We start from the raw sequence: 13924 nt of genomic DNA, 5'->3' as shown, positions 1-13924 counted from the left end.
AACAGAGATATAGACCAATGGAACAGAACAGAGTCCTCAGAAATAATACCACACATCTACAGCCATCTGATCTTTGACAAACCTGAGAGAAACAAGAAATGGGGAAAGGATTCCCTATTTAATAAACGGTGCTGGGAAAATTGGCTAGCCATAAGTAGAAAGCTGAAACTGGATCCTTTCCTTACTCCTTATACGAAAATTAATTCAAGATGGATTAGAGACTTAAATGTTAGACCTAATACCATAAAAATCCTAGAGGAAAACCTAGGTAGTACCATTCAGGACATAGGCATGGGCAAAGACTTCATGTCTAAAACACCAAAAGCAACAGCAGCAAAAGCCAAAATTGACAAATGGGATCTAATTGAACTAAAGAGCTTCTGCACAGCAAAAGAAACTACCATCAGAGTGAACAGGCAACCTACAGAATGGGAGAAAATTTTTGCAATCTACACATCTGACAAAGGGCTAATATCCAGAACCTACAAAGAACTCAAACAAATTTACAAGAAAAAAACAAACAACCCCATCAAAAAGTGGGCAAAGGATATGAACAGACATTTCTCAAAAGAAGACATTCATACAGCCAACAGACACATGAAAAAATGCTCATCATCACTGGCCATCAGAGAAATGCAAATCAAAACCACAATGAGATACCATCTCACACCAGTTAGAATGGCGATCATTCAAAAGTCAGGAAACAACAGGTGCTGGAGAGGATGTGGAGAAATAGGAACGCTTTTACACTGTTGGTGGGATTGTAAACTAGTTCAACCATTATGGAAAACAGTATGGTGATTCCTCAAGGATCTAGAACTAGATGTACCATATGACCCAGCCATCCCATTACTGGGTATATACCCAAAGGATTATAAATTATGCTGCTATAAAGACACATGCACACGTATGTTTATTGCAGCACTATTCACAATAGCAAAGACTTGGAATCAACCCAAATGTCCATCAGTGACAGATTGGATTAAGAAAATGTGGCACATATACACCATGGAATACTATGCAGCCATAAAAAAGGATGAGTTTGTGTCCTTTGTAGGGACATGGATGCAGCTGGAAACCATCATTCTTAGCAAACTATCACAAGAACAGAAAACCAAACACCACATGTTCTCACTCATAGGTGGGAACTGAACAATGAGATCACTTGGACTCAGGAAGGGGAACATCACACACCGGGGCCTATCATGGGGAGGGGGGAGGGGGGAGGGATTGCATTGGGAGTTATACCTGATGTAAATGACGAGTTGATGGGTGCAGCACACCAACATGGCACAAGTATACATATGTAACAAACCTGCACGTTATGCACATGTACCCTACAACTTAAAGTATAATAATAATAAATAAATTAAAAAAAAAATCACTATGCATGGTAAGGTAGAGAAAAATGTGACACATGAGTAGAAGCTGATAGAAGCCATCCTGGAAATGACAGATATAAAGAAACTTGTGGACAAAGATGCTAAAACAGATATTATATTTGAGTAAAGAAAAAATATAGTAAGGAGAGCAAAAGATGTAAATAAGAACTCAAACAGGAATTTAAAAATGCAAAAAACAATATCTGATATTAAAAATTAACTGGAAGTATTAATAGGCAATTAGCCACCACAGAAGATTAATGAACTTGAAGACAGTGATAGAATATATCTAAACTGAAGCACAGAGAAAAAATAATTTTAAAATTAAACAGTTCAAGTGAATGAGATGACAAGCCACAGTCTGGGGGAAAATATTTGCAAAAGACAGTTCTGACAAAGCACTGTAATCCAAAATATATGCAGAACTGTTAAGAAAGCAAGTTGACTTTAAAAATGGACAAAAGACCTGAACAGATACCTTACCAAAGAAGATGGCAAATACATAATGAAAAGATGCTCAACGTGGTATGCCATTAGGTTATTACAAATTAAAATGAGATATCACTACACACACACCTATCAGAATGGCCAAAATCCAACCACTGACAACACCAAATGCTGGTGAGGATGTGGAGCAACAGGAACTCTCATTCATTGCTGGTGGGAATGAAAACTGGTACAGCCATTTTGGAAGATGATTTGGCAATTTCTTATAGAACTAAACATGCTTGTACCATACAGTTGAGCAATAACACTCTTTGGTATTTACACAAATGAGTTGAAAACTTATGTCCACACAAAACCCTGCAAATGGGTGTTTATAACATCTTTATTCATAATTGCCGAAACTTCGAAGCAACCAAGATGTCCCTCAATAGGTGAATGAATAAACAAACTGTGGTACATTGAGAGGGTGAAATAGTGTTCGGTGCTGAAAAGAAATGAGCTCTAAAGCCATGAGAAGACATGGAGGAATCTAAATGCATATTAATAAGTGAAAGATGCCAATCTGAAAAGGTTACATACTGTGTGATTCCAACTATGTGACATCTTAGAAAAGGCAAAACTGTGGAGATAGTAAAAACATCAGTGATTGCCAGGGGTTGAGGGGAAGGGAGGGATGATTAGGCAGAACACCAAGGATTTTTAAGGCAGTGAAACTATTCTGGATGATACTATAATGGTAGATACATGTCATTATACATTTGTCAAAATTCTTAGAATGTACAATACCCAGAGTGAACTCTAACGTAAACTATGGATGTGGCAGTGGGGGAAGGGAGATGACTCAAAGTAGGTTCACCGGTTGTAACGATTGTATCATTATGGAGCATTATGTTGATAGCTGGGGAGGCTACGCATGTGTCAGGCAGGAGGCACATGGTAACTGTACTTTTCTGCTCAGTTTTGCTGTGAACTTAAAACTTGTCTGAAAAGTCCTTTTTAAAAATAACAGAGCCTCAATGACCCATAGTATAATACCAAGCACTCTAATATTTTCATAATTGGAGTCCTAGAAAAGGGGGTGAGAGAAAAAATATTTGAATAATGGCTGTGAATTTTCTGAAATTGATGAATACTATAAACTCCCCCAACCCTTCCCTCTGCCCAAAATACACCAAGGTACATTATAATCAGATTCCTGAAAAACAGTAATGAACCTAAATCTTATGAGGAGCTAGAGAAAAAAGACACACCAAGTACAGAGGAACAAAGATAAGAACCAATGCAGACTTGACAGTAGAAAGCATACTGGCTAGAAAACAATGACATGACTTTTTAAAAATGCTGAAATAAAACCTATGAATCTAGAATTCTATATCCTGCAAAAATATAGAAAAAACACAGATAAAATACGGAAAGTATTTTCAAAAATACAGATGAAATGTGCAAAAAAAACTTTTGCACACAAACAAAAGCCAAGGAAATTTGTCATCAGCAACTATGATCTATAAGAAATGTTAAAAGAAAATTCTTTGGGCAAGAAAAAAGTGATACAAGATGGAAATTTGAATGTATGTAAATGAATGGTTAATTTTATGTGTTAAGTTGACTGGGCTAAGGGATGTTCAGAAATTCAGTAAAACATTGTTTCTGGGTATGTCTCTGACAGTATTCTGGAAGAAATTAGCATTTCAATCAGACTGAGTAAATTGCCCTCACCAATGTGTGGGGACATCATCCAACCCACTGAGGGCCTGAATAAAACAGGCAGAAAAAAGGCAAATTTGCTCACTCTGCCTGAGTTGAAACAATCCATCTTCTCTTGCCCCCAGATATCAGTGTTCCTGGTTCCTGGGCCTTTGGACTCAGACTGGGACTAACACCATTGGCTCCCTTGGTTCCCCGGACTTTGAGTTTGAACTAGAACTACACCACCAACTTACCTGGGCCTCCAGCTTGCAGATGGCAGATCACAGGACTTCTCAGCCTCCATAATTGTGTAAGCCAAAGTCTTACAGTAAATCTCTTTCTACAAATCTACATATATGTAAATAGATGTGTGTGTGTGTGTGTGTGTGTGTCGGTGTATATCTTATTGGTTCTGACTCTCTGGAGAACCCTAACATAACAAAAGAATAAAGAATACTGGAAATGGTAAATATATGAGTAAATATTAGAGACTTTTACATTTTTATTTGAAACATACTTGACTGTTTAAAGTGAAAATAATGAATTTTGAAGTTTATAACATGTAGCAATAAAATGTGTGACAAAATACAAAGGGAGATATACAGGAAATGGAAATATACTGTTAAGAGGATCTTATATTCTGCACAAAGTGGTATTTTATTTGAAGACAGGCTATAAGTTGAAAATACATAGTATAAACCTTAAACTTTTAAATGCAACAAAGAGATATATAGAATATATAGTGGATAGAATAGAATGCAAAAAATAATCCCAAAAAGCCAAGAAAAGAGGAAAATGGTAATAAAGTATAGATGAAACAAATAGAAAACATTTAGTAAAATAGTATATTTAAATTCAACTACATTGATAAAATAAGTTATCTAAACAGTACAATTAAAAATATCAGGCTGGATTAAAATGTAAGACCCAAATATACACTGTCTTCAAAAAAAAAATTTAATGGTAAAATGTAAAAGAATTAAAAACCATATATCATGCAAACACTAAATGTAAGAAACTTCAAGTCGATAGATTAATATCAAACAAAGTAGAATTCAGAACAAGAAACATTACCAGAGACAAAGAGGGACATTTAATTATAATAACCGTCATTTTATAGAAATAACGATCTTAAGTGTGTATACACGTAAAAGCTTCAAAATATGTAAAATAAGAACAGAAAAATAGGAAAAAAAGTTAATTATGTTCAGAGATAAACATTCTTCTCTCAGTAATTTATCAAAGTAGACCAAAAACCAGTAAAGAAATAAAATATTTCATCATCTCTAGCAACCAACTTGACCGAGTTGACACTGATAGAATGCTGTACTCAACAGTAGAATACACATTCTTTTCAAGGGTGCATGAAGCATTCACCAAGCTAGAACGCATGCTGAGCTGTAAAACAAAACTCAACATTTTTAAAAGAATCAAAACAATGCAGAGTATGTTCTTTGACTGCAGTGAAATTAAACTAGAAATCAGTAACAGAAGGATATATGGGAAATTGCTAAGTCAAACCACATATGTAACTATACAATGTTTCAAAAAAAAGGAAATGAGAAAGTTAGAAAGTGTTTTGAACTAAATGAAAATAACACAACATTAAAATGTGTGTGATGCAGCTAAAGAAGTTGTTAAAGGGAATTTTATAACTCTACGTGCTTATATTTTAAAAAGAGGAGGGCCTAAAATCAATGATCTAAGCTTTCATCTTAAGAAACCAGAAAAAGGAGCAAATTAAACCTAAAGTAAGTTGGAGAAAGGAAATAAGAGCAGAAAGTAATAAATTAGAAAATGAAAAAACAATTCCAAAAAATTATGGAAAATCTGGCTCTTTGAAGGGTTCAGTAAACCTTAAGTGACACTAACTGAGGTGGGAGAGGAGAGAGAGAACACAATTTACCAATATCAGAAACAAAAGAAGAGATATCACTAGATCCTACAAACATTAAATAAGAGAATATTACGGACAAATTTATGCCAAAAAATTTAAAACTTAGACAAAATGGATGAATTCTTTGAAAGACTCAAGTTACCAAAACTGACTCAAGAATAGAAAGGTGACTCTTATGAAGCTAATCTAGCACTGATTCACGGAATGCCACTAAAAACCATTGGTTTGGTTCAGATTTTATCTAAGCATATCAGTGAACCAAAGGCATAGAAGATTTGAGCAGGATTAGATTGTCCAAATAGAGCCTAACAACCTACTGAACAATGAAATATACAGTTACAGTTGATGGCTACATCACCAAATAAATCTCTGAATATTTGTTCACTGACTTGACTGAAAATTTTGAGTCAGTTATTTAGGAGTTGTATAAACATAACCTTCAAGATTCAGATGTGAAGGCACTGTGGGTGGGCTTTCCCAACACCCATTCCCAGTTCCCTTCTCTGCTCTCTCTGAGCCTCCTTTGCAGCTAGATAAAAGTGGCCATATGCCACCATTCTGGCAAATGAATGTAAGCAGATGTTTGCTAAGGGTGGGGGAACATATCTTGATAAAAGGGGACGAATGTTCAGCAACCATCTGCAAGTGAGAAACTGAGACAATCCTACCATCACTCAACAGCTGAATCAGTAGTGACAATAATGGCCTCCCTCTTGATTTTTTTTATTGTTATATGAGAAAAATTCCCACTTCTTTAAAAGCTTTTAAGTTGGGTTTTTATTAACTTGCAATCATACACAGTCTTAATAGAAGACTATGACATATTCATATTCCCACAGCTAAGGCAAAAAGGGAGCCATCAGTTTAGTTCTTGCCTTGACTAGCTACACAAATCTTAGAACCATCTCTTAGCATCAGCGCACCTGCGTTTTATCATCAATAGATAATAATCATAATGATAATAACTATATATTGAAGATGCTGCTGAGGGACAGAACAAACCAGAGGCTTCAGAATCTCTTGCAACCACTGGAAAGACAGTATGCCAATACAGGAAGTCCTTACACATCAGAATGCTGAAATCTAGGCTGTGATTCTCTTTGTAGCATAATAAAACATCAGTAAGCAGCAATTTTAGCATGAGTATGAAGAGTCTTGAAATTTTTTAGAGGCACATACACTGAGAGCCAACTCCCAAAAGGATCACGAAAAGTAAATTAAGCACATTCAATGTTTTTCCAACAGACGCCCATGACGATATTTCATATGGAGGAATCTTTGCCTCTGTGATTCACTTTGCAAATCCTATGACCCATGTTTCTTTTCACATGATAAAACATCAGGGTTCTGCAGAAGAACTCCCTGTTCAGCAGATATTTGTGGTCAAGGTTCTGAGAAGATTTTTGCCCATAAATGGCTCACACTTTATCCAGTTAGAAAGAAATGGGAGCTCACAGAATTTCACAGGACAGCTAAGGCCCCAGCAAAGTCATGCAAACCAGCTGGGCATGTGAATAAATGGAGAAAGACACAGTCACTTACCACTTCCACCTGAAAAGGAGTGGCGATGAGATTGAATCCACACAACCATGGCATCTTACCTTTCTTTCTTGAAGCATGGAGCCCTGTTAGCTCACCATTCTAACTGATGTCTTGTATAAAAAGAAAGGACCTAGCATCACCCAGCTCTGCCGCTTACTAGCTGGCTATGATGACTTTGGGGAGGTAATTTAAACATGCAACCTCCTCATATGTAAAATACAGATAATGATGACTATGACCTCTTCCTATCAGAAATAAACATTTATTGAGAGCTTACTGAATACAGAAACCTGTTTTAAGTATTTTAAATGTGTTAAACTCATTTCGTTGTCACAATTCTGACATACTCTCTATCATTATTTTTATTGCATTTTAAATTGAAGAAATTGGAAGAAGAGTAAGAACTGTTCCTGAGGCTACACAACTGGTATGTGACAAGGATTAGGTAAAAGGTTGCTGTCAGGATTGAACAAGAAAATGCAGGTAAAACTCTGCCTGGCACATAGCAGGTATGTGTCATGATACATGCTAGTTACTGTCTCTCGGTTACCTTCTGCTTGTGATGTCACCTTAGAAACAGCTACAGAAAATCTACTGAAGGTTATGAGTGGGGAAAGTGGCACAGATTAAAGTACTGAAGCTTTCTATTGAAAATTGTTAGTGGGGTAGTGACATGCTGGGTAAAGCAGTTATAGGTGTTTCCTAAGAACCCATTGAGGAAAAACGACCAGCACAAGTCAGATACAGACCCAGTGTAAATGGAGAACTAAAGTTAAGCTCAGGAGAGGAACAAATGCTGAGTTCTCACCCTGGTAGCGGGAGTTATAAATTAACGTAAAGGAGATAGCCCTGTAACAGACACTTTCCCAACCCTTCCTAAAATAATCTACAGTGGTCTAATCCTTTTGTTTTTCTTTGCCATAGCTCGAGAGTCATTGGCTATCTTTCTGCCCCATAGATAACCCCACTCTATTAATATGGACTGTTAGAACATTTTTTCCATTCCCCAAGATATACTTAATGCTAATCCTGTTCTTGATTTCATCTTTAGCCAAGCTGAATTTTATGCGTCTTTATTTGTATTGCCTCCAACCCTGTTTAAAACCTTTCACTGTGTTCTCATTTTCTTAAAGATGTTTCCTGCAATGAAAAAGATTTATTCTTTAAACGAACGTCCATGGAAATAGTTTTAAAGGCTTTCTTTTCAACAACTCTCCAGCATAGCTTTCTGATGTTTTTAGAAATGGGATCATTTGGGACTGTCTTGTGATTTGTAGCATCCTTGGAGAATGACTCCTTTCTTTCCCAGAGCGCCTTCCACCCCACCCTCTGCCCCAGTACCAAGGTGACCTGTATCTTAGCTCCATTGTCTCCTTCTTCCCCCTTGATTCTGCTCATCCTGTTCTTTTCCTGAATCATCCATCTCCCCCTCTTCTACGTCCTCTTTTCCCACAACGCTGCAGACTTTGTCTCTTCTCTTGCTAGTCCCTCCAGCTTCCTACCATTTTATTTCCTACAGTGGTCAATTCTCTCCAATAGTGCCCTCATTTGGAGTTTCAGCTTTGTCATGACCTTAGCCCTATTACCCTCTAAGAATCCCCTCTCTAGGATAACCTAGGACCTCCTATTTGTCAAAGTCATAACCTTTCCCTGGTTTCATCCTCCTTAATCTGAGTAGCATTTGGTGACATTGAGCTACCTCATCCTTCCCGAAATTCTTCTCCTCCTCCTGGAAGAGGTGCTTCCTCCAGGGAGCAATCCTTGATTTCCCAAAACAAGATGTGACCCCCTCCTCCCTGCAAATGCGTGTGTCTATGTTGTACCTGTCCTCATAGATTATAACCTCCTTGAGGGCAGGAGCCTAGTTTTATGCCTCTCCCCCAACACGCATATACAGCCTGGAGCTAACACAGTGCCAAGTTCACAGCAAGGATTCAGCAAACATGGTATGAGTACAAAAATAAACTTGGTCTCAGAATGTCAGGATGCAGCTGAACATGGCCCAAAGATGACTTTAACTTGGACTGTCTACTAATTTTTAAATATCTGAGTTAGTTATCAGCATTTAAAAACTGTGGTATTTTACATGAAAAATTCTGATTTCTTGGTTGTTGTTTTTGACAAATCTGATTTAATCTCATCTGGGTCCCTATTCCTGCATGGCCACAGAAGGCAGGATCTGAGCATCTGCTGTCCCCTTGGGTGAGACTCCTGTCCTGTTTTTTCTGCTTCACTCATGGACATTGCCTTCATGGCCCCTCTAGGCACTTTAATCTTGTGAACCCTTGAAAAATGAACCTGTGCAAAGGGTAAAGGTAGGACACACTCATTGGTTATCAGTGTTCCTGCCAGCTCTGTCCTCTAGCTACCTGTCAGGAGTTCAGAAGGAATGGCAAGTTGACTCATCTCTGAGCTCCCTGTCACTGGCCTGGACCTGGAAAGAATGCTTCTTCAAGGAAGCTTTCCATGACTGCTCCTCTTGGAAAACCTCTCCCTCTTTTATACCCCTAAAGCAGGGTGTACAGGTAATACAGGATCCCCCTCCTTGCTCAACATGCATGCACATGCATGTGTGTGTGTACACACATCAGCTCTGGCTGTATATATGGCTCAACTTTGGCTGCCTGCTGCCAGTGTTATCCACACATAACACTCAATGCACATTGGGGTTGTTTGCCTTTATTCAGAGGTCTGTGAGTATTTGGGTGGTGAGCAGTGGAGGGGTAAGAACCTAGACAGGGACATGGAGAAGAAGAAGAAAAGGCAGCAGTGATTTAGACAGACAGCAGCAATGATTTCGTATCTATTCTCTTAGGGATGGCCCTATGCATTGAGTGTGGCCTGTGCTGAAGAGAGAAGACCCAAAGCTGACACCGGTGTCCAGAGGGGCTTTGAGTAGAGCTGCTCTCATGGCCCAGAAGACACAGAGCAGCCAGAGGCCCAAGAGAGTCCTTTCTGGCCTTTGCAAAGAACGTCTGCACCTCCCTCCACTCGGAGGCCTGGAGGGTTTGGATGGTTGGCACGCTTGGCCTGGGTGGTGGGCTTCTTGTGATGAGTCATCACTGTAGGGAGACTTGACATGCTGAAGGCAGTGTGGATGTCAGGGGGCAGAAGAGGAAGAACAGAGCAAATGTGCATGGTAGCAAGCTGGTTGGAAGCACCTGTGAAGCACCTTTGGGGGCTCCCAGGAGTAAACTGGGGCTCTCTGCTTAGGTCCCACCACTAGACAGATGGAAGCTACCATGTCATTAGACATTGATTTACAGGTATTTGTGTTCACATCTCTATTCATTGGGATATAAAGTTGGCTTCTTTAACAAAGAGACCTAAGTCAAAGTCATTTACATTAATAGTTGCCTTCTCTCTCAGGTAGATGTCCAGGGACATGGTCCATGCTTGCTATGGCTGCTTTATCATCATCAGAGCCCACGTTCCCTCTATCTTGCTGTTCTGCCATCCTCAAAATGTGGCTTCTATCTCATGGTTCTTCAGGGAATCTCCAGCTCCTGCCATCATATCTGCTTCCATGTAACAGGAAGGAAAAGAAGGGGGAAGCATGGAGACATCACTTCTTTTTAAGGCATAACTATATCTTACACAGATCACTTACATCCCATAATCCAGAAAGTTGTTATGGGACCACCTCTAGCTGCAAGAGAAGCTGGAAGATAGTGTTTGGCTTGGTAACCATGTACCCAGTTAAAAATTCTATTACTTTAGAAGAACAGGAGAATGAATATATTAGATTTCAAATACAAGTTTCTTCCAGAGCATCTGTCTCCACTAGACCAGAAGCTCATTGAAAATCAGGGCTTTAGCCAACCCTGATTCCACCAAGTACTAGCATAATACGTGCACATAGTTGACAGACCATAAACCAGAACTGCCATGACGTCCTGTTCTTGCTACTCCATCACTATGGGCTGGTCACAGTGGGTAACACGTGTACCTGCAATTAAAGCTAACCCTCACAGAATTGATGCCTTCTCTGCCATTTACTTGCTGTATGTGTCTGAGCAAGTCAGCCTGGACCTAAGTTTCTTCATCAATTCAGGGGGAATCATAATACCTACCATGATAGGGTTGTGATGATTAAGGGTATGTTTAGTGCCTGGTACTCAGTTAGCATTCAATAAGTGGTTTAAAAAAATTAGACCATCCCATGGCAATGTCAGTGACAGGCCACATGCAGAATTGCAGTCTCTCTGGGCAGTGCATACAGCTGTTGTTGAGGACAACAGGATAGTTCCAGGTGAGTGTGTACTTGCTTGAGGCAATGATCTGTATAAATGACCAAGGAGAGAACTCAGCTAGTAACCTTAGGAAACCAATAGTCTGAATTTCTCCACCTATCTGTAATAAGACTTTTTCTCAGCATGGCCTTTTTGCCAGTACCAAGAGAGATAGGTACTGGGAATCCTCTTCCCTCATGGCCTAAGGGAACTGGGGGGAAGCAAACAGCGTTGCAATTAAAGGTTTCTCTGTGCTGTGGAATTCCAACCCTGCCAAGGGGCCAAGAGGTTCATTGCATGAGGTTCTCCAGCCCACCCTAAAGGGCTTCTCCTGTTCCAAACAATAAGAATTCTTGGCTGAAGTGCTGCAGACACATAGTGTGGGAACTAACTCAAGGCAGTTGACTCGTTTCTTTCCCTCCAGAAGGGCAAGAATCTATACCTCTCTCTAAATCACTTAGAGTCATAGTATTGATCATACAAGCCACCTTTCCCAAGGTATGGATAAAAATAACTATGTGGCCTTGAACATGTCACTTGCAGGGACAAGAGTCACACTGACAAACAGTGTGACATGGGAAAAGCATGGGACTGAGGCAGCCTTTGGATCAAGTCTCAGTTTCACCACTTAAATGGAAGATTTGGGGCAAGCCCTGTAGCCTTGCAGAGTCTCAGTTTTCTCATCTGTAAAGTGGAAGCTACTTCATGCCAGTGATCCATCAGGGTGGAGTGACGGTTCAAGGAAATGAGGTAGTGAGTGCTTGTTAAATGGCACCTATTAGTATTCTCTCTTTTCATTTTCCCATCAAATTCTATCCTGCCTCCTGTTGCCTCAAGACCCAGATGTGTGATCATGAGGATATTCCAAACATGTGGCAGTTCCTAGTATCAGACAGGACTGCGGGGACAAGACAAAGAGCAGAGGGGACTAAAAACAAAAATAAAATACCTTCAAATCATAGCCATACAGGATTCTCCTTAGGACCATCATTGGTCCTGGGTGTCCTCACAGCAGCCCCATCGGCCTCCTGCTACAGTTGCTGTGTCTGCAGAGGAGTGGGCCTGGCACATGTTCTCAGACGTTATACTACAGCTGGGAGAATGTGGCCCATCAGCCAGCTCGCTCTGTCTTCACCACCACCCCTAGGGCCCTCGCTCCTTTTTATCTGTAAACTCTCCAGCACAGGAAGCCATGCGCTTACTGACCTCAATATCCTCTTTGGCAGAGTTATCCCACGAAAAATTATGAGTGCAACTGGAATATTTTGAAAATATTAATCTGATATAATTTGTTTGTCTTTAGTCTGTGAATTAGAAGTTGGAGCCTTAAGCTTATTACTCAGAAAGAGAGGGTGGTTGCTTCTAAAAATAGCAAAAATAGTTTTTCCATAGCCCATTCTTGGATATTGGTTTCCACATTAGAACATTCCAAAGTATAGAATGTGTTATTTATTTATTTTTAAAGCAAGGCCATCTGGCTCAAATGCTAATGCTTAAGACAACAAATCCTTCATGTTTCCTAGTTTCCTAGTAAAAGAAAACAGCGTCACAGAATAAGCGCCCTGCCGAGGGTCCTCTTCTCCACCCATACTAGATTCCTTCACTCTCTTCTCTGGTCTCATTGCTTTTGCTGTACTATTCTTCTACCTATCTTTACTTTCTCTTTGCCTGTCTTTTGTTTTATCCTTCTTTCAAGACCCAGCTCAAAATTCATCTTTAAGAAGAAGACTTTATTGAATAGCTTTTTTTTTTTTTTTTTTTTTTGGAGACTGAGTCTTGCACTGTCGCCAGGGCTAGAGTGCAGTGGCACAATCTTGGCTCACTGCAACCTCTGCCTCCTGGGTTCAAGCGATTCCTCCTGAGTAACTGGGATTACAGGCGCCTGCCACCATGTCCAGCTAATTGTTTGTATTTTTAGTAGAGACGGGGTTTCACCATTTGGTTGAACTCCTGGTCTCGAACTCCTGACTTCATGATTCGATCGCCTCCGCCTCCCAAGGTGCTAGGATTACAGGCGTGAGGCACTGCCCTCAGCCTATTGAATAGCTTTTGATTGTACAGAGTTATTTTATATACTGCTTCAGATTTAGGAAGAAGTTTGAAAGATGTTCATTTTATAGTTGTCTAGTTCTGCTATATGCATCTACACCTAGAACAACAAGAGTAATTGTACATGTGATAAAATAGAAAACAATATAGGTATAATCCAACCTTATTAATTGGACATTTCATTCTAATTAAATGGATGTTACTCTATTAGGTAGATAAATAAAGTGACTGAGACAAGTGGCCAAAAATTAATTGTTTCCTTTCGAAATGTAGCAAAACATACCAGTTGTTAGAATAATTAACTGGGAGACCATTAGGCTGAGATGTCTCCAGCACCTTGGATTCTTATATAAGCAAACCAAACCCCAACTTAATGTAAACAGTAAAACAAAACTTAAGGTTAACCAATCAGAAACCACCAACTAACCTCTAACTAGAGGCTTTACTAATTAGAAGCTACCAAGTAACCTCTAACTAGGGACTCTCCGCTTTAACCAATCAAATAGTTTCATTATCTGGCTTTCCCAAACACCTAATGAAATGTCCTCTTGTGTCCCCTTTGGTGGAGCACTGAGCCACTTGTGATCTGGCACTGCCCAATTCATGAATCACTGAATTCAAAGAAACTCATTAAAATTTTAATGTGCCTAAGTTTATCTTTTAACGCAATCAGCCAACAAACAAATATT

General features: G+C 39.4%; 1 long non-coding RNA gene across 1 annotated transcript; it reads right to left on the bottom strand.

Moving 5' to 3' along the window:
• Window positions 1-7202: 7202 nt before the first annotated feature.
• On the bottom strand, window positions 7203-12322 carry LOC135964776 (uncharacterized). The gene is made up of 2 exons (XR_010577401.2): window positions 12136-12322; window positions 7203-10472 (listed from the first exon to the last, which is right to left on the bottom strand). It is a non-coding gene; the product is annotated as an uncharacterized lncRNA (long non-coding RNA).
• Window positions 12323-13924: the final 1602 nt, after the last annotated feature.

This window comes from Macaca fascicularis, chromosome 8 (genome assembly GCF_037993035.2).
Source record: "Macaca fascicularis isolate 582-1 chromosome 8, T2T-MFA8v1.1".
In the NCBI taxonomy this organism is placed as follows: domain Eukaryota; kingdom Metazoa; phylum Chordata; class Mammalia; order Primates; family Cercopithecidae; genus Macaca; species Macaca fascicularis.
The sequence above is the reverse complement of the archived record's forward strand: the minus strand, read 5'-3'. Positions and strand labels throughout refer to the sequence as shown.